The sequence below is a fragment of the Artemia franciscana genome, unplaced genomic scaffold, assembly GCF_032884065.1.
Source record: "Artemia franciscana unplaced genomic scaffold, ASM3288406v1 PGA_scaffold_50, whole genome shotgun sequence".
Lineage (NCBI taxonomy): Eukaryota > Metazoa > Arthropoda > Branchiopoda > Anostraca > Artemiidae > Artemia > Artemia franciscana.
This window is the reverse complement of record NW_027062691.1, coordinates 299343-320984: the sequence shown is the minus strand read 5'-3', so window position 1 is coordinate 320984 and position 21642 is coordinate 299343. Positions and strand designations below refer to the sequence as shown.

Genomic DNA, 21642 nt, shown 5'->3' with positions numbered 1-21642 from the left:
ATGAAGGGGACGCAGGATTTTCTATGATTATTTAAAATTAAAAAACAAATATGATAAAGTTTTTTCAACTGAAAGTAAGGAGCACCATTAAAACTTAAAACGAACAGAAATTATTACGCATGTGATGGGTTCATCTCCTCCTAAATACCTCGCTCTTTGTGCTAAAGTATTTTTAGTAATTTCAACTATTTATTATATGGCCTTTGTGATCCAGAGGTCATTCTTAAAGAATTGGGACAAAGTTTAAGCTTTAGTGTAAAGAGTGAGGTATTAACGAGTGGGCTAACCTCCTCATATACGTAATTAAAATGTAAGAACATAGAAGTTCGTTACGTAAGTTACGTATACTTTTTACTAGTAAAAACGTTCGTAAAAAATTTAAAAGTTCTAGTTGCCCTTTTAAGTAACCGAAAGATTGGAGGGCAACTAGGCCTCCTCTTCCACCCTTTTTTTTCTCAAAATTGTCCGATCAAAGCTAAGAGAAAGCCATTTAGCAAAAAATTAATATGTAAATTTCGTTTTAATTATTCATGTACGGTGAGCCAAAATCAAAACATGCATTAATTCAAAAACGTTCAGAAATTGAATAAAAAAGCAAGTTTTTTCAACTGAAAGTAAGGAGCGACACTAAAACTTAAAACGAACAAAAACTTTCCGAATATGAAAGGGGTTTTCCCCTCCTCGACACCTCGCTTTTAACGCTAAAGATTTTTATTGTTTTAAAAATTAGAGTTGTGAGAAAGAGTCTAACTTTAGCGTAAACAGCAAGGCACCAAGGAGGGGAAATCCCCTTTCATATACGGAATAATTTCTGTTCGTTTTAAATGTTAATATCACTCCTTACTTTGAGTTTTTTTTTATTTAATAAAAACAAGCCACTGATGAAGCTAGTGAGTCCCTCAAATGCACGGCTCCCATAACGATTTCCCTGCGGAGTTCAAGGAACGTGTGTGCGTTGAATATAATCCCTATCGTGCGATCTGTAACAGTTATAAGGTTTACCGAAACGTGTAAGATCACTCAAATGTACTGCTGCCGCAATAATTTCCCTATGGAGATTTTAAACATGTTTGGGTTTAATAAGCTCCCTATGGTATGTTTGGTAATAGTTTTCATGGTCCCTCAAATACACTTCTGCAGTAAAGGTTTTCCTATACATTTGTATTGACGTGTGTGCGTTGAGTAATATCCCTGTTGTATGACCGGTAATAATTGTTAGACATTGGAGAAACTTGCAAGGTCACTCAAATGCACTACTGCCAAAATGGCTTTCCTATGGAGCTTTATAAACGTGTTGGGTTTAATAAGATCCCTAATGTATGTTTAGTAATAGTTTTCAAGGTCTCTCAAACAAACTGCTGCCGTAAAGGTTCCCCTATGGAGTTGTATGAACGTTTGTGCGTTGAGTAAAATCCCTATCGCTTGATCGATAATAGTTATAAGACATTGGTGGAACTTGTAAGATCACTCAAATGCAGTGCTGCCATAATGTTTCCTTATCGAACTTTAAGAATGTGTTTGGATTTTTAATATCCCTATTGTATGAATAGTTTTCTAGGTCTCTCAAATGTACTGCTGCCCTAAAGGTTTCCCTATAGAGTTGTATGAACGTGTGTGCGTTGAGTAATACCCCTGTCGGTTGACCGGTAGTAGTTCCAAGACATTGGTGAAACTTGAATGTCACTCAAAAGCACTGCTGCCAAAATAGTTTCCCTACGAAGCCTTATAAAAGCGTTTAGTTTGAATAAAATTCGTATTATATGAATATTTTTCAAGCTCTTTCAAGTACACCACTGTCATTAAAATTTCCTTATGGAGCTGTATGAACGTATTTGCGTTGAGTAAGATTTCTGACGCATGCTTGGTAATAGTAATTAGACCCTCAGTTCTAACTTCCCTCAAATACACTGCTACCATAAAGATTTCCCTATTAAGTCTTAACATTTTTTTTTGTATTTAGTAAGATATAATGTTTTAGGAATTTATATAAAGTTGCAACTGTAGGCTTCATAGGTGATGCTTTTTAAAATATAACAACATAGTCATCAACCTAGCCTGAGGTCCATGATTTCCGTAAAAGTGGTATAAGCTCCCTACCACTTTCTCACAATAATCTTAAATCGATGACAAAGCCGAAGTGTTGTTACTGAAACACAATTAAACGCCAATACAAAGAGGCTTTGAAGGTATGGGAGCTGCTTTCAATTCAGTCTTTTTAAACCTAATTTAATGAAAACGACTAGGTTTTCTTTCTGCTGAAACTAAGGAGTATCAAAATCTGTCATTTTATATCAAGAAATTTGAAAATGTAAGCGTTTTAACGAAAAGGAATATACAAATTGGATTTTATATGACTGACGTAAATGTCTGGGGCCATGTTGAGGTAAAAACAGATGAGCGATGATACTTAATAAAGATTAAATAAAAAAAACAAGTTTTTTAACTGAAAGTAAGGAGCGACATTAAAACTTAAAACGAACAGATTTTACCTCGTATATGAAAGGGGCTGCTTCCTCATCAACGCCCCGCTCTTTACGCTAAAGTTTGACTCTTTCTCTTAACTCTACTTTTTAAAACAGTAAAAAAATTTAGCGTACAGAGTGGCCCGTTGATGAGGAAGCAGCCCCTTTCATATACGAAGTAAAATCTGTTCGTTTTAAGTTTTAATGTCGCTCCTTACTTTCCGTAAAAAACTTGTTTTTTTTTATTTAATTTCCGAATGTTTTTGTATCAATACATGTTTTGATTTTGGCTCTCCGCAGATGAATAATTAAATCGAAATTTGCATATTTATATTTTAGCTAAATGGCTTTCTCATAGTTTTGTTCGGGTGATTTTGAGAAAAAAAAGAGCGGTGGAAAAGGCCTAGTTGCCCTCCGATTTTTTTGGTTACTTAGAAAGGCAACTAGAACTTTTGATTTTTACGAATGTTTTTATTAGTAAAAGATATACGTAACTTACCAATTAGCTTACGTAACTAACTTCTGTATTCTCATGTTTTTATTACGTATATGAGGGGGTTCACCCCCTCTTCAGTACCTCGCTCTTTACACTAAAGCTTAAATTTTGTCCTAATTTCTCAAGAATGGCCACTGAATCACAAAAGCCGTAGAATAAATAGTTGAAATTACTAAAAATACTTTAGCGTAAAGAACGAGGTATTAGGAGGAGGTGAGCCCATCATATGCGTAATAATTTCTGTTCGTTTTAAGTTTTAATGCTTCTCCTTACTTTCAGTCGAAAAAACTTTTTCATATTTATTTTTTAATTGTTTTTTTTTAAATAGTGCTAGAAAATCCTGTGCTCCCTTCATGAAAGATTTCTTCCCCCATGACCAATTACTCCAATAAGAGTTCCCAAGCATATCCCCATCTTCTCAACCCCCCGCCCCCCCCAACAACATAAAAAATCCCCCTGAAAACGTCAGTACACTTCCAAATAACCATTACTATATGTAAGCACTGGTCAAAGTTTGTAACTGGTAGCCCCTCCCACGGGGACTGTGGGGGAGTAAGTCGTCCCCAAAGACATAGTTATATGGTTTTTCGACTACGCTGAATAAAATAGCCATCTCAGAATTTTGATCGGATGACTTTAGGAAATTAATTTGCGTTGGAGGGGGTCTAAGTGCCCTCTGATGTTTTTGGTCACTTAAAAAGGGCACTAGAAATTTTCATTTCCGTTAGAATGAGCTCTCTTGCAAGATTCTAAGACCACTGGGTCGATGCGATCACCCCTGCGAAAAAAAACAACAAACAAACAAATCATCACGCATCCGTGATCTGACTTCTGGCAAAAAATACAAAATTCCACATTTTTGTAGATAGGAACTTAAAACTTCTATAATAGGGTTCTTTGTTACGCTGAATCTGATGATGTGATTTTTGTTAAGATTCTATGACTTATAGGGGGCTGTTTCTCCCTATTTTCTAAAATAAGGCAAATTTTTTCTGGCTTGTAACTTTTGATGGGTAAGATTAAACTTGATGAAACTTATATATTTAAAATCAGAATTAAAATTTGATTCTTTTCATGTACCTATTGGTATAAAACTTCCATTTTTTAGAGTTTCGGTTACTATTGAGCCGGGTTGCTCCTTACTACAGTTCGTTACCACGAACTGTTTGATAAGGGCTGAATCAATCACTCTCCTTTGGGCCACCCCTACTCTTGGTAAAAACAGTCTTGAGCAATTGGAATTTGACGTTACTTGGTTAATAATTTATCAAAACCTGCTACCTATCCATTAAATAGGCCTGTTAGCTGGGGGGGGGCACATGGGAGCAATTTTCCCAATATTTTTGATTGCTCCTCTATTTTGAAAAATGCATTTTGGGCTATTTTCATTGAAAAAATGGAGGAAAAAGTAAAACTACCCCCTCCTAGATTTGTTGAGTAAAATTAGCCACCGAGCCACAACATTTTTTTTTTTGAATTGATGCACCTACTATTGATGATTGGAGTGACAAAAAATATATAATATAGGCTTAAACTGTTAATGACATTTTGGTAGATTTTTTTGGTAGCTTTAATAGATTTTAATTTAACTTTTTTGTAGTCCTAATTGAGAGTTTTGAGCTATTTTTCGCTGTCCTAAATAAAAGATTTATCTGTTATTCATTTTTACTTGATTCTAATTATAAGATACTTAGTTGGGTGGACCACTATTTCAAATAATGTATTTTGAAGCAAGACAAATAGCGATTTGGAAGACGTCAAAGGATATAATTGATAACCAAATATGGAACATCTCAAAACCCTGTTTTTATTTATTTTATTATTTTTTTCGCAAAAATCTGTTTTATCAAACAGTTCGTGGTAACGAACTGTAGTAAGGACCGACCCGGCTCAATAGTAAGCGAAACTCTAAAAAATGGAATTCTTACCAATAGTTACATCAAAAGAGTTGCATTTTAATGCTGAGTTTAAATATATAAGTTTCATCAAGTTTAGTCCTACCAATCAAAAGTTACGAGCCTGAGAATATTTTCCTTATCTTAACGAATCTTAACGAAAATCACACCATCAGGTTCAGCGTATCAGAAAACCCCACTGTAGAAGTTTCAAGCTCCTATCAGCAAAAATGTGTAATTTTGAATTTTTTGCCAGAAGACAGATTACGAATGCGTGTTCATTTGTTTTTTTTTTCACATGTGTAATAAAAATATACAAATATAGAAGTTTGGTACATAAGTCAATTCATAAGGTACGTATGTTTATTACTAACAAAAACGTTAATGTCGCTCCTTACTTGCAGTTAAAAAAAGCTTGTTTTTTTTATTAAATTCCTGGAAGGTTGATGCACTCTCTCACATAAACATCTGAAAATTTTATCTAACCATCTATAAGTTTGTAAGTGGTAAATTTAAATTTCTCTTAGCGGTTCATTAGATATAAGCAGAGCGATTTAAATTTAACAGTGTTAACGGTACACAATTATATGAAGGGGAATTTTTGCTTTAAATGCTGCGTAAAAACGAGTTTTTGCACATAGAAATTAAGTTGTACATTTAATAATTAGCACACCCCATTTTTATGTATTACAGCGAAAAGTGCTAAACGTGAGTTTTTTTGATTACGTTCCTTGACCTTTCCACTTAACCTTCATGTTTCCCAAGTAATCTGCTGAGCCGACCAGTCAGTCCCACAAGAGTGTCAACTTTTCTGCTCAAAGTGGTCACTGGGTGACAGGGAGCTTTTAAAGTGGGATCAGAATGATCAATTAATTTCCTCAATTGTTTGATAACTTCTACAAGGAAGTTCGGGCAGTTCAACCTAAACTGTTTGAGATCATTTGAGGATATCACATCCTTGTATTTCAGAACGTGTATTTCGGTATTTGGACCAAAAGAAATCTCGGAAATTTCCTTGAAACAGCCTGAGATCATGGGTATGACAAAAGCATCATCATTCTCTAAGATGTCAGTTTTGACAATAAACTTCATGGTTGCCCTTGAGCTGAAAAGGAGTTTGTGAATGTGAGTGTCACTGCTCTGGAACTCTAAATTCAAGCAATTGATCTTGTTGACCTTTTTCATCATTTTTAGGTGAAAGAAGGTAAGGTTAGAAAGAAGTTATCTTGTTTGGAAATAGATGTATGTTCAGTTAGAAATTTTAAAGCTATATTTATTTACTCAATATATAAGCCTTTCAATTAGCTTCAATCTAGTATTTTTGTCATATTTGTTGGTGCCTTTTTAAGCCAGATGGATTATTCTGATGGAAAGACTTATCTGGAAATTTGTCATCTTGTCCGAGGTGGGACACCCCTCCTGTACTTTTAAAAATGTGAGTTGCTGCTTATGCATACAGCGTTGGTAAACTGCACGCTGTTTACTTTTTACTATAAAGTACGTACCAGTTGGCTACATCATATGCTCAATCAAGCAGCCAATTAAGTTCAGATATTCAACGTGTATTTTGATTTGAAATTTCCACCTATGGCTGTTTTCTTCTCGTGGTTTAAATTTTAGTTATGGTAATGACATCTGTCCTGTATTCTGCACTGTTTGTGTACTACTGCCACCGTTAGGTAGTGTTATTCCCCTCCGTTAATTTGAAGCTTTTCTGGAGGTAGAAACTGAAATTTTACTTTTCTTTTATTACCATTTAAAAAACACGGATGACCAAATTGTGTCATTTTTTTTTGAAAAATGTGTCATTTTCGTCGATTGTGTCATTTTTTGTCGAAAAATGTGTCATTTGCGTCGATTGTGTCATCATTTCGACCGAATGTGCCATTGTGTCACGCAACATCAAATTGTGTCATTTTGACACAAAATGTGTCAATTTGGCAGTCTAGAAAATGAGTATGAAAGGTTACCAGATTATTTTACTTTATTTTGCCCAGTCTTGGCTCAATGGAGCCATTTACTTTTTTATGAAAAACTTGTCTTGTGGAAAAGGTTTCTTAACCTAACTTCTGTTCGTTTTTTACTGACATAGTCTTTATCATGGAAAAAAATATATGATATATCTTTTCAGTTTTCTTCTACAAGAATGCATAGAATGGGTTGCTATTTGCACGTTGGAGAAACTTTTTCAACAATTTTTAATCCTGACACAAAAAGTATATTTAAATTTAACTTTATAGCTTTTTAAGTAGACCTGAAAAATAAAACTTAATATCATTCTCAAAAGATTCTATCCATGCTTTTTGACAAACCTGGATACACTTACACTCTTTTTATTTATCTAAATTGTGAGAGCATTAGTAGCAATAGTAGCAATATCCCCCAGAAGTTCAACTTAATACGGCCAGTCGTTCTCAGAATATTACTGAGGTGTCTAATTGGCAACCATTTAACACAATGCCTTTTGATTTATTTTTATAGCAGTATTTAGTTTTATACCATAATGGGCCAATTGTATAATTGGTGGGGGTTCACATGTCTAATATCCCTGAAGTCATAGCCGCTGGACCGTTCTATAATGCCGATCAAATTACCGGGTCAAAATTTTAACTGGATGCGTTTCGAAAATAAATGGGCCTGAGAGAAGGACTCCATGCCCTCCAATCTCTTTTTACTCTGAAAAAGGGCACAAAACATTCGCCCTGCAGTAGGAGTGAAAGGGGAAGGACTTCCCCCTTTATATGTCTAGTAAACACATTTTAAAAGGTAAAAACAAAGTGATAACATTCTATTATATATTTTGTTTTCAGTGAAGTACACATTATGTTCTGGTCTTGATAAGGCATGGGGGTTGTCAGCCCTACTCAGGTTAAGTTATGCTCGTTATGAGTTTGACTCGGTTATTTATTGTATGATTTAAATAAACAAAATAAGTTTAGACTATTTTAATTTTTTTAAATTGATACACTAAAAATTATTAAGACTTTAAGGAATACATATTAGCATATGTATACTAAACTGACAATCCACAGCCTTTTTTCTTCAGTGGAGTGCAAATTATTTTCTGGTCTTGAAAAGGTATGGGGGTTTGTCAAAGACATAATTTCCAGATCTTTCAACTACATTGAACATAATGGCTATCTCAAAATTTTGATAAGATATGTTCAGGAAATCGACGGATGTGATGGGGGGGATTGTTTTTATCCAATCACTTTTGACAAATAAAAATGGCACTGCTCCTTTCAATTTCTAATCGAATGAGCCTTTTTCGAAATTCCTACGATAATAAATGGCCATCTCAAAAGTTCGATCAGATGCATAAGGGAAAAAACAAGGTTTGGAGGGGTGAGTTTTTCCACCCTCCGATCACTCTGAATCTTAAAATGTGCACAAGAACTTCTGATTACCAATACAACGAGCCCCTCCGATGTTTATACGATCACCCTTTCTGTACATACATTTTTCCCCAGGGCACATCTAATCGTGTCCTGAGGGCGGTTGGGGGGAGGTTCATCCTCAAAGACACAGTTTCCCATAATTTGAATTACATTCAACAAAATGGAAATCTCAAAATTTCAATTAAATGTTTTTGGGGTAATAGTGGGCGAGGGAGGGGGGTAAGTTTCCATCCAATCCCTTTCGACTATTAAAAAAGGCATTGGTCCTTTCAATTTCCAATCGAATGGGCTGTTTTTGGAGTTTCTATGACAACAAATGGCCGTCACAAAATTTCTATCAGATGCATATCGTGAAAACACAAAATGTGTGTGTGTGGGGGGGGGGGTATTCACCCTCCGGACAATCTGAGTCTTAATCAGAACACTGAAGCTTCTGATTAAGAAACCAATGAGCCTCCTCCGATTCTTATACGATCACCCTTTCCATATATACTTTGTATGCCTTCAGGGCTTAACTTTCATCTGTTAGGGCTGTGTGGGGGGGGGCTTGGCACCTTCAAAGATATAACTTCCGCATCTTTCAATTACGTTAAACAAAATGACTATCTTCAAAATTTCTATTGAATGTGTTCACTTTCAACTGTTAAAATTTCAATTCTAAGCAAATGGGCTGTTTTTGAAGTATCTACAACAACAAATGGCCATCGTAAAATTAAAATCAGACGCTTACATCCTCTGATCACTCTGAAACCTAAAAAAAGAGCACTAGAACTTCTGATTACTAATCCAATGTCCCCCTCCAAAGGTTATACGATCATACTTTCTATATACACCTTGTTGCCCCCAAGGTGTGACTAACAACCCTTTCCCTGAGGATTGTGGGAGGTTGTCATCCTCAAAGACATAATTTCCAGACCATTCAATTACGTTGAACAAAATCAGTCTCTCAAAATTTTTATTGGATGTGTTTGGGGAAATGGTGGGCGTTAGAGGGGGGTTAGTTGCCCTAAAATCAGTTTCGGCTATTCAGAAGGCATTGACTGGCTCAGTTTCAAATCGAATGTGCTTTTTGAAGTTTCTTCGACATCAAATGGCCATCTCAAAATTTCTATCTGATTCATTTCGGGAAAATAAGAGGTGAGGGGGGGGGGCGTTCCACCTTTGATGACTTTGAATTTTAAATGGAGCACTATAACTTCTGACTACCGATCCAATGAGCCCCTACGAAGTCTGTACGATCGCTCTTGGGGGGCATCCACCTTTTGATCACTTTGAATGTTAAATAGGCAACTAGAACTTCTGATTACCGATCCAATGAGCCCCCTCCAAAGTCTATACGATCACCCTTTGTAAATATACCTTGTATGCCCCAAGGGCATAACTTACAACCCTTGTCCCGAGGGCTGTAGGGGGACTTTCATTATATTTTCCGTTGATAATGTATTTTAAATCCATTGTTTGTTACGGTAGCTTCATCATTATTTCGTATATTTGCTCCACCCAGTGTATTACTTCATGTTTGAAAAAGGTAACAATCATCTGGAAGAATCCAAGCTTCCACCACATATTTTAGAATGAAATTATAATTTAATTTTTGAGATATGTTCACATTGTTTTCTCTAATTTCTATATATTCATATTTGGTTGTAGAATCATCAACAATAGGCTTAAAAATATTTCCCAATAACGAGCAACAACTTGATTCACTGCCATTTATATACGGAAGAAATTATTAAATAACCATTATAAGATTTTCAAACAGTGGAGGTGGATCTTTGACTGTCACTTTGGGCATCAACAAGATCATCAGGGATTTAGCTTAAGTTAATTCCCTAAAATCCTTGCGTCCAATAAACCTTTTCTCTACTCATCAGGATTTTTGTTGAAATATATCTTGTTATTTGAAACTATATCTTTAAGTGATCTCACATCATTTAACTCTCTTTGATTAAAATTTATCCAATCTTTTCCATATTCAATGGCTCCATTTTCAAGTAATTCCAGTTGAGGTTTAATCGTAATGTTTTACATGGAATGAGCTTCATCTTTTATATTTTTTTTATTTACGTCTGGAATAACTGAGTGTTGGCGATAATTTTAAGAAAAACCAATCCCACTACTATAAGGTCTGGTATACAATAATTGTTTCTTATTGATCAGAATTTATAATAGACAAACTTTATTGAATAATTTAATTAAACTTTTTTCAAACCCAAAAGATATTCAATATTTTCCCCATTCAGATCAATTAACCTCCCTAATTTATCAGTTATAATCTTTTTAGTGCGTTGATATATTTGTTTTGATTGGTTGGAAAATATTGCCTTTCTATAGGAATCTCATAGAGTAGTGTTCCATGTTCTGTTTTAGGATCAAAACTCCAGTTCATATCAGATGTTGTATTCCCATTCACAATTAAACTATCCACTAATCAGCAGTGAACATGTGTTTTATCTACATTTCTTATAATATAAGAACTTTAATATTCATTTCATATATTACTTAGTCAAGCTTCATTTTCAATCCTAAAACAAAACGTAAACCACTATTAAACCGAAATTTATAATTCTCTTTCAAAATAATAAAAAATTTCATGGCTGCTAGATTAGATGATATGCTGATTGGGTATGAATATAGGGATGATTTGAAATAACGAGTTAAGAAATAATATAAACAAACTTTATCATATAGCCCGTTGGGCATTACAACGTTAACCCATTCATCCTTATTTTTTCCTGTATTTAAACGCACTGTTTTCAAATTGATCGCTAATGTTATATCATGAATGCCACAGTGTACATTGAGTTAAAGCTATTTCATAATCAGAGTTTCGATCTAAAGTGATCGGATTACTTGTATATGACTGTCCGATTTCACTACTATTACAATTGATAATAACCAAAACCATTTATTAGAGAAATGTTTTTCTTCATAAAATTTAAATTCTGAGACAATTTTTATAAATAGAATAATAGTCATTTTTCTTAATAATTTTATTTTTGAAGAATGAATCGAGCAGGTCAACAGCTGCATTTCTTGCTCCATCAGATGCATTCTCAGCAGCTCTGTTACCTACGGCTATTAACCTTCTTCTGTAGATTTTTACGAACTGAAACTTTTTTCTAATTAACTAGATTTCAAACCTTTCATCTTTCCTCCATATCTTTAATTAAGTGTTCCTGATTCATCTATAGACTCTTTTAAATAGTAATAATTTCCTATTTAAAAACTAAACATTTCAAAGTTTAACCTTTTACGATCATAGACCTTATTGATTGCCGTCTAAATTTCTTCATCTATACCAAAATTGACATTAGCAATGAAGTTTAGTTTATTTGTGGGTAAAGTAGATTGACTTGAGTGAGCTTGATTGCTTGCACGTCATTTCTTTTTTGAACTGCCTGAGTTAAAGACTCGGTTAAAGTAACCTTTTTACATCGCATACAATAAGTCTTCATTTATAACAAACTTAGATTATTAAACAAATTTGAATTATTAAACATTTAAACACTAACAGATTTCCACATTCTCAAGAAAGTCTCAAAAATAGTAAATAGCAAGCAATGAAATGTCTCAGGATTGACTATTTTTAAGATTTGGAATTCAGCTCCTGAGAAATGGCAAACATTGCAGAAGTCATTACAAGGATTTTACAACGAATATCCAAATTCGTCAAAATAAAAAATAAAACTATCGCGTTACACAATCTATGAATTATACATAGCAGTGAAACTGTTTGATATAAAAGCAGTTGGTGGAAAAAATGTACTGTTAAATAAGTAAATAATCACCTTAATCATAAAAAATTATTTGAAGATAATCTGATTGAGTTAGAGTGTAATGCAAAGTGTTGAGATCATAAATAGCCCTACACTTTTAGTCTTAAATCAGATTTAAAAACAGGGTTAGAAAATGAAACAATAGAAAATAATAAAACCATTTTAGATATATAAAATCAATTTAACACTATGGGAAATAAAGATATTATTGAACTTGAAATATTTTTTAAAATCAAAACAAATTCCAACTGCTGGAAGTTATAACGAAGTGAAGAAAAAAAGTAAAAAGGTTATTTCGATAAACAAGTTAACATTAATAAAAAAGTAAATAATGATACTCAAAAACTAATTAGAGATTTAAGTGGTAAAAAAAGTGCTAAAAGAGACAGGAATGTTGAAATTTCGAATTTATTTATAAATAAGAAAAATATGATAATAATCCAACTGTTCAATGGTTTAAAATTTGAAAGAGTCGATGGAACTAATTGTCGAATGACAAGATTACCCAATTATGTGGGAGGTGCTAATTAGAAAATTGCCTGAATTTATAAAAAATAAAAAGCTTGTATTTATGCAATAAATAACGATAATAAATGTTTTCTTTTGCCAATACTTGCTTGTCTTCATCCAGCTAAAAATCATTTTGACAGACTATCAAACTATTAGAAACATGAAAACAAATTTAATTTTAAGGAGATTACTAATTTTCCGATAGACATTTAAGATATAATGAAAAAAGAAATCACCAATGCAACAGCACAAACACGTAAAAAAAAGACAGAAGAAGAAAAGGAAGACTGTTTTCCTACATTAGTAATTAATATAGATCAGTACTTGAAGGAGGCCTTAACCCTACTCATCCATACAATTACACAGGTCAAACAGCATAGCCATACACAATCAACCATAAAGAATAAAGTAAAAATAAAGTGGTTAGAGCTCATATTCCTAAAACCAAGATCAATGGAAAAACTGCTACGCATGTAATTAACTTACTCTATTTGATTGTCATTATTTTTGCAAATAAATAAAATGTAACTATATTATAACTTATATAAAACATAAATAACTTGCATCTCAAATAATTAAAAATGGGCATAAAATTTGTCTATATATATTCTATGGAAGACACTTAAACGAACAAGAAAAACTTGAAAAACATAATAAAATAGAAAGTTGTGAAGATCCTGACATCATTATGCCAAAATTAGGATATAAAATTTAATTTAAAATATAGCTAAACAAAAGTACCCTATTGCATAATAGTACATTTTTAATCGTATAAAGAAGAATTTAACCAAAAGAAAAAGACAATAAAGCAGCAGGGCAAATGCCATTTGCTTATGTATTCCAAGTATGTTGTCCTTTTGATACAGTACAAAATATATATTATGACTACTTTGGTGAAGATGTTAGCTGGCATTCTGTAACTACTGTAACAGAAATATGTAAAATAAAGGCCAATGAGCATGAAAATTGGCAAAGCAATCATGGTTATACACAAGAACAAGTAAGAGAAAAATGGAATAATACAACTAATAAGAACTGCTACATTTGTGAAAAGGAAATAATAGATAATAATTTTTATTTAGATCACGACCATATGACTGATAATATTCGTGGACTTACTCGTGCAGAATGTACTAAACACCTTAGAATTCCTAAACATATTCCAATTGTAATGCATAATCTCTCAAAATGTTGCTCTTAGTTATTCTTAGAGAATTAGGACCTGAAAACAGCTTTTTGATTCAGTTGCGAGTTTAATTATATAAAACAATAAAACAATCGTTTTATAAAACAATAACTGTTAATGAAACCCAGTACAAAATGCGTTGCACAAAGTCACTCCGTTTTATAGTTTCTTCGTTACAAAAGCTTTCTGAAAATTTAGCTACATGTGAAGGTAAAGCAAATTACAAATTTTGAAGAAATAATTTTAGGTATACTTCTGATGTAGTAAAAAAAAACTTAAGAATTCAAATAAATAACACAAAAAAGGGATTTATCCCTATGAATATATTGATAGCTATGAAAAAATAAACTAATCAAAATTACCTTCAAAAAACTAGTTTTATTCTAGATTAAAAGGGGAAAATATTTCTGAAGAAAAATATATAGAACAAAATCTATTTGTAAATTAGTTAAATGTAAGACACAATTAGATTACAATAAATTATACCCAAGAAGTGGCGTTTCAATTTTATTAGATGTCTTAATTTTATCAGATGATATGTTTAAATAATTATAAACTAGATCCACTGCACTTCGTCTCAGCACCAGGAATGACATGAAAACTTTTCTCAAACGCTCTGAGGGTGAAATTCCATTTTTCTTGACGAAGATATGTATACTTTTATTGAAAAAGGAATAAGAGGAAGGAATACGAGGTTTTGCACCAGTGTAAAAGATATGCTTAAGTAAATAATAAATATATGAAAAACTTTAATAAACACAACCTTAAAATTGTTTGATGTTTTTAGATGCTAATGATTTATGCAGTTGGGCAATGTCAGAAAATTTACCTGGAAAAGATTTTACGTTTATTAATAATACCCAACCATTTAAAAGAAAATAACACACCAGACTATTACCAACATTTAAGACATTACATCCAATAAGATATGAATAAAGATAATGTGGGAGGAATTTAAGAGGTTTATTTAGAATATCCAAGTGAGTTACACAATTTACATAAAGAATTACCACTAGCTACCAAGCTTTAGGCCTAAAAATTATATGCAAATCTACATAATAAAAAGGTTGTGTTGTTCATGATAGGAATTTGGATTTTATTCTAAAGCATGATTTAGTGCTAAAAAAGTACATTCAGACGCAGATTATTTAAAAGGTTATATTAATCATAATACTAAAGTACGTCAAGAAAGAACGACTGATTTTATAAAATATTTTTCAAACTTTTGAACAATGCATGTTTTCACAAGACTATGGAAAATGTAAGAAAAAGATCAAATATAAAAAGAATTACTTGTGATGGACAAAAATGCAAAAACGGTAAAAAACCTAACTTTAAATCTGAAATCATATTTAGCGATAAATTTTCAGTAGCTCGAATAACTAAATAAAAAAAAGATTATATAAACCTATTGGTATTAGATTTGCCGTTTTAGGATTATCTAAATTACTCACGCACGAATTTAATTATGTATACTCAATTAATGTACTCAACTTATGTATACTCAATTAAATAAAAAAAAGTCTTAGGACTAATGAAGGCTGTGATAGATGAAAATATTTTATCTGAGTTTGAGGGTTTTAAGATCTAAAGTATATGCCTGTCTCAAAGATAGTGATGACAACAACCAAGGAAAGAAATAATTAAGAAGTATCAAAACTAATATCGTAAAGGTTAAATAAGATTGCAAAACTATAAGGATGTTCTATTGGGAAACGTGGAAAGCTTATCGAAACTCTCAGTATACTTTAAGAGTAAATAAACGCAGAATTTTCTTATAAAAACTAAATAAGAAAGCTCTAGATCCTAATGATACTAAGAGAAAGGTATTGAAAAATAAGCGAAACACGGCACCCAAGGATTTAATCACTTGCATCTATAAGCTGGTTAAAGTATAATTAAGCTAATTACGGTATTATATCTAAGCTAGTTAAGTGTTAAAGTTAACCTTCATAATTAAACTTAAGCCACAAGCTTCAAAGCTATAAGTTTCAAAGCTATAGGCTTCATAGTAGAATTCTACTGAACAAAAATTTTTACCAAGTAAATGGATAAAAAAGCAACTATTACAGCATATGAATGTGGGAAAAATAAAGATCTTTTTAAAAATAAACATTCCTTAGCACCTCAATGGCCTTTTCAACTGTTGACTAGTGGAAACTGTGGATATGGTAATACCCATTTGCTCTTGAAGTTGATTTATGATTACTTATGCTTGCAAAAAGTTTATCTCTCTTCAAAAGATCTTGAAGAATATAAATATAAAGATTGAAAGCTTAACATCAATGTCTTAAAAGAAAAGACTGACAGGGATCTTTTGGTTGCGGTTAATGATAAAAGCAATATCATTCTGACCTAGATCCCAAGCGTCAAAATATATTTATCGTTGATAATTTTATAACAAAAAAGATCACAAAAAATTGATAAGATTTATTCGTGAGAGGTAGAAAATTGAAATACATTATTAATCTATGATTTTCAAGGCTATTTTGTTACACCTAAATTTATAAGCTGTATAAGCATAAGCTTCAAAGCTATAAGCTTCATAGTTGAATTTTACTTAACAAACATTTTTACCAAGTAAACGAATTGAAAAGTATTTGTTAAAGTATGTGAATGTGGAAAGAAGTAAAGATCGTTTAAAAGCTAAACATCTACTAGCATCTCAGTGGCTTTTTTGGCTATTGATTTGTTGAAACTCTGGATGTAGTAAAACCAGTTTACTCTTGGACTTGATTTATGATTACTTATACTTTCAAAAAATTATCTGTATGCTAAAGACCATGAAGAAGACAAATATAAAGATTTAACGCTTAACATGCATGTCTTGGAAGAAAATACTGACAAAATGTTTTTGCTTGTAAGCAATTATAAAAGTGATATCATTGATGTAGATGACCTAGATCCCAAATGTCAAAATTTAGTTATCTTTGGCAATTTTGTTGCAGAAAAAGATCAGAAAAAATTGAAAATTTATTTGTGAGAGGTAGAAAACGAAATACATCAGTAATCTATATTTCTCAGACCTAAAATTACACGATTAAACTGTAACTGTTCTGCATTTTCAAGGGTTATGATCCAATAGAAATTGATAGAATCAGACAAAACCGTGCATCTAACTTGAAAAAGCAATATTTATCAACTATTTTACTCAAGCAGCAAAGAATAATGGGTTTTTACTAATTGATTTGAAAACAAATGATGAATTCCTTAAGTACAAAAACAACTTATATATTCGCTTAATAAAATATGTGTATATTAAATGATTAAGTTTGGAAGCTTAGGAAGTAAAAATCAGAAGTATATAAGCAACGAAAGCAGATTACTAGATAATGATGGTAATCATGGTTTACAGTGTAACTGCTTGATTAGTTTAGGTGATACAAAATCAGACACTAATGCTATTACTTTACAAAATATTAAAATTACTTTAAACGATTTCAAGAGTGAAGTTGTTAACCAACAAATTCTCACAAATCCTTATTCAAGTGAGGTTATTAATATATTAACTAAAATTTATCAATCACCTCACAATACATTGACTATAATTCATGACACGGGACCATTAGTACTAAACACCTAAAAAGTAATAAAAAAAGATGTTAATGCAAAAAATAAGAATTGGAAACGTTGCAATCCCAAGAAATGGTGCATATGCAGTTAATGCTTTAATTTATGAATATACTCGAAGGGCCTTATGCAATTATCTGAACGTTTAGACAATTTTGAACATGTTATAATAAAAGGGGTGGACCCAGGGGGGCGGGGGTCCTTAGGCCCCCGATATTTTTCTGGCACTCTTATTCGTATTCCGTTCTTTATTTCCTTTTTCATTCCTTTTTTAAGTATACTTGCCAATTTGATCAATTATTTATAGGTGATTTACCCACTAAACAACAAAAGCAAAGTTTTCCTATGAATGTAAAGATTAAAGTTGAAACTTAAAACGAACAAAAAATTTTTTCTTCAGCCGGCTCAGTATATATCTGCAAAAAATCTTTGATTGCTGCAGAGATTTATTTACGAACATAGAACTTTCCCCTTATTATCCTTATTTTCCCCATATGTCTATTTTCACGAAAATAGAAACACCTGTTGAAGATGAAACTGGTGTCTTCAACAGGTTTCATAATCGTGGTAACACAGTTACAGCTATTTGTCTATTCACAATGACATATTGAAAATTAGCCTAGTAGCTAAAAGTTCAAAACGGATAAAAATAATAAATCTGGCCAAGAGCATAGAATGGATAAAAAACGAAGACTTATGGCTGAATTTGCAAGGGGATCTAAGGATATTTCCTGATATTTTGGTAAAATATCCAATAATACCCGTAAATCGAAAGGTAGGTTCTGACTAATAATAAACCCCCTCCACCCTCAAGAAATCCTTAATTTTAGTTTTGTCACTACTCAAATAGCGAACGGACCAATAGGGATTTCGTGTGAATAAATCTATCTATCTATTTATTTTTACTGTATATCTATTTTGGTTGAGATTAGATGAATGAAAGAATTAAAAGCAATTTTAGGCCAGAAACAGATACATAAGCTCGGAGGGGGCGACCCTCCTCCTAAGACGCTTCTGGTACACTTATTCCGTCCTTTTTCTTTTGTTTGTTTAATCTTTTTCTAAATAAACTTTTTAATTTAGTGTCCACCTAGAGTCACATTGGTGCCCTTGGTTTAGCAGCCCCTTTACCCAAGATTTTGCTCTTGATTGGTTAGAGATTCAGACATGAAACCGCTCGCATGATCAGTTTACGAATCATTTTGTCATAAAATTATAAGATAAATCCCGTTTTCATGAAGAATTAATCATATAATTTAACTGGCTTGCTAGATCTTCATCTTCAGAATGTGTTGTCTTTTTTTCTTTTTTTTTGGCAGATTTGTTTTATTCTATTTCTTGTGAGCCTGTCGTCTTAGGGTATGGTGTCTGGGCTTCAATGATGGGGATATGACAAGGCAACTTGCAACATTAATTTATGTTAAGGAGTAATTTTTTGAGTGCCCCCTGTCTACTCCTCACACAAAAAATTTCTTAATTTTAGTTTTGTGACTAATTAAACAGCGAATGGCCCAATAGGACTTTCATGTGATAAATTTGTCTATCTATTTACTTTAACTATATAGCTAATTGGGTTGAAATTAGATGAATGAAAGAGTTAAAAGGAATTTAGGCCAGGAACAGATCCATGGGGTCGGGGGGAGGGGCTGTGACCATTTGTTTTCGGGTGACACTCGTGTGTTCTTTTTTTATTTTTTGGCAGATTTTTTTATTCTCTTTCTTAAGAGCCCATCGATTTAGGGTACGAATAGGGGTACAACAAGGATGGGTCACGGGAGGAAAGACACAATATGAAGGGCTTTGGGAAATGTTTTAAACATTTGAGTTTGCCAAGTAGGATTTGGGAGAGCTAATTCACTTGCCCTATCTTATTCAGCTGCCTGACTGTAGTAAGATGCAGGCTAGAATACTATCTTCCTAGCACAAAATCCTAGTGGAATGTCGTCTTTGTTATCCAAACATAATGTGAAAGTTAAAAATTACCCAGATCGATAAGGTCGACGTGGGCTGGCTGATTCACAAGTATCAATTATCTCAAGCTCTATCGTTCCTGCAAGACAACTTGGAAGACTATTGAACTTTTTTATTGCCCTTGTCTCCCTCCCTTTTGTCATTGACTACCCCGATGTTACCCCCATTTTTGTTTATTATTACCCCGATATTATGGGGGATAAATAGATAATGACCATATCAAAAGGTACTGTAAGTATGGGTGCCAATAAGACTTTCAGCAATGTATCAAGAAAGACAGGGAGATTTAATTTGAAATTTTCTTGGTTACTATTACTACTTCTGCTCTTACAATTTAAATAAATAAAAGAATGTAAGTGTCTCCTGGTTGTCAAAGAGTCAAAAATTTCAGGTTGTCGAAAATCCTTTGGCAATGATAATAAATTTTATTTTCCCCATTAATTAATTCTTTTATCCAATTCCAAAGAAAAAAAATTAGTCTGGTCTACTCATTCAAAAAGACTCAATGAAACCATAGTAATTTATTCATCAAAGAATCTACTCACGTCTGTTGTTAATACGAATTTTACTGATATAGGAAAATATTACTGGCTTCCAAAGAGGTTTCTTTGTCATTTTATATTAGCACAAACCAAATTCACCCAAAAAAACTGGTCTGACCAAAGCGTTATCTACCCCCCCCCCCCTATCATTACGCTCGAATCATATTGGCGCCCCTGGTCCAGTATCCCCCCAATTTTTTTCTCTAGATTCGCCCCTGATAATAAATATACTTAGAAAAAGTCCCGATGAAAACTTTAAAAGAGAATTACAGGAATGGTGAAGTGAAAATCAAGCCTATGAAGTTTTTTGAAAGGGCATTACGAAAATCATTACCTTTGAATTTTATTTATACAAATATTTATTTATCAGAAGTTCAAAAAACAAAAATTAAAACGTGTTTTGATGCAAAACAAAAATGTACAGTTCAAGTAACGCATACAAAATTGAATTAACAAAAACATATTAAACTATTACTTCAGAAAAGACAGGTGGATAAGATTGAAAAATATAAAAATGAAAATAAATGAGGTGATATTGATTTATCCTACAAACAACTACTTCAAAATTATTCATGATTAATATCTCCTCTTCGAAAAGTAAAACTAAACAGGTGTTTTAAGAAAAGAAAATTGCCGAATTCAAATAGAAAATATTATTGTCGGTAAACATCCTGTTAAAATATTGCTTAAAGAAAGTAAATTGAACAAATTGAGCAAGAAAAATTGGATAGATATACTGGAAAGAAAATTTTCGATGAAATTATTGACTCTTCAAACGCTAAAGATGAAGGTTTAGCATTACTGGGGTCTTTACCGAAAGGTCAAGGTTTAAAATTACCCAGTACAGATAAAATTGTTGGATCTGGAATGGTTTTTGAAGCTCTTAAAAGGCTTGGAAGACCCCAAAAAACAGAAGTAGCAGTAGATGAAGTACCTAAGCAACTTGGAAGAACCAGAATGTTAAAAATCACATGAAACAGCTGACAAATATTGACATATTGAATCAATTAGGTAACATTCATTATTTTCGAGTTGTTTTTTTTCGCGAGATAATTTACTAAGTAAAATAAAGAAAAAAAAATGCGGTTTAATCACTTATGACTGAATGGGATCACCTGGCACGTGTTGGACTTGTTATTTCAATGATCTCATGCACTCATTTGTAGAAATTTTATGATTCTTTTGGAATCCAACGTGGAAATGTAATTGTCAACTGCTTAAAGACTTCAAATAAACAAATTGACTATCGTTCACTCAAGTCCAAAATTTTAACCATGTAAATTGTGGTCATTTGTGTTTTGACTATATAAAAAGAAGATTTAAGTTTATTTTCAAATATAAATGAAAGAAGAACTAGAAATGGGATTATTTGTTTATCTTAGAAGATTTAAATATTATGGAAATGTTACTAATGCTTTCTTAGTATCTAACTTTATATTTAGTGCTTCAAGTTTATCTGCTTTTGCTGTATTACCCCTTGCTTCTTTAAGTCTTGGGACTTTTCTGATTGAAATACTTGAAAAAATGTAAGAATAGCAGGATGAAAACCTGAGTATAAAACTGCTTATTCAACTCTCTTTAAATTACTTGGTATGCATAAATCGGGTGAATTGACAATGAATAAATAATTAACGCGAAAATGAATTATGGAAAACATTACAGTTTTTTACTCGTAAAAATATTTGAAACAGATATAATTAAATGGTTAAAAATAATACGAAAAGTCTGTTGAGTTTAACCAAAATAAAACCCTCCATGCCTTCCGCACTGTATTCTCCAAAACTTTAAAATACAAACCATCTTTTACTAGAATGCTAAGGCTATGAGCACCAT

General features: G+C 32.4%; 1 protein-coding gene across 2 annotated transcripts in view; it reads left to right on the top strand.

Annotated features, from left to right (window-relative positions):
* Positions 1–21642, top strand: part of LOC136041932 (uncharacterized) — a 50728-nt gene that overhangs the window by 12787 nt on the left and 16299 nt on the right. The window lies entirely within an intron of this gene.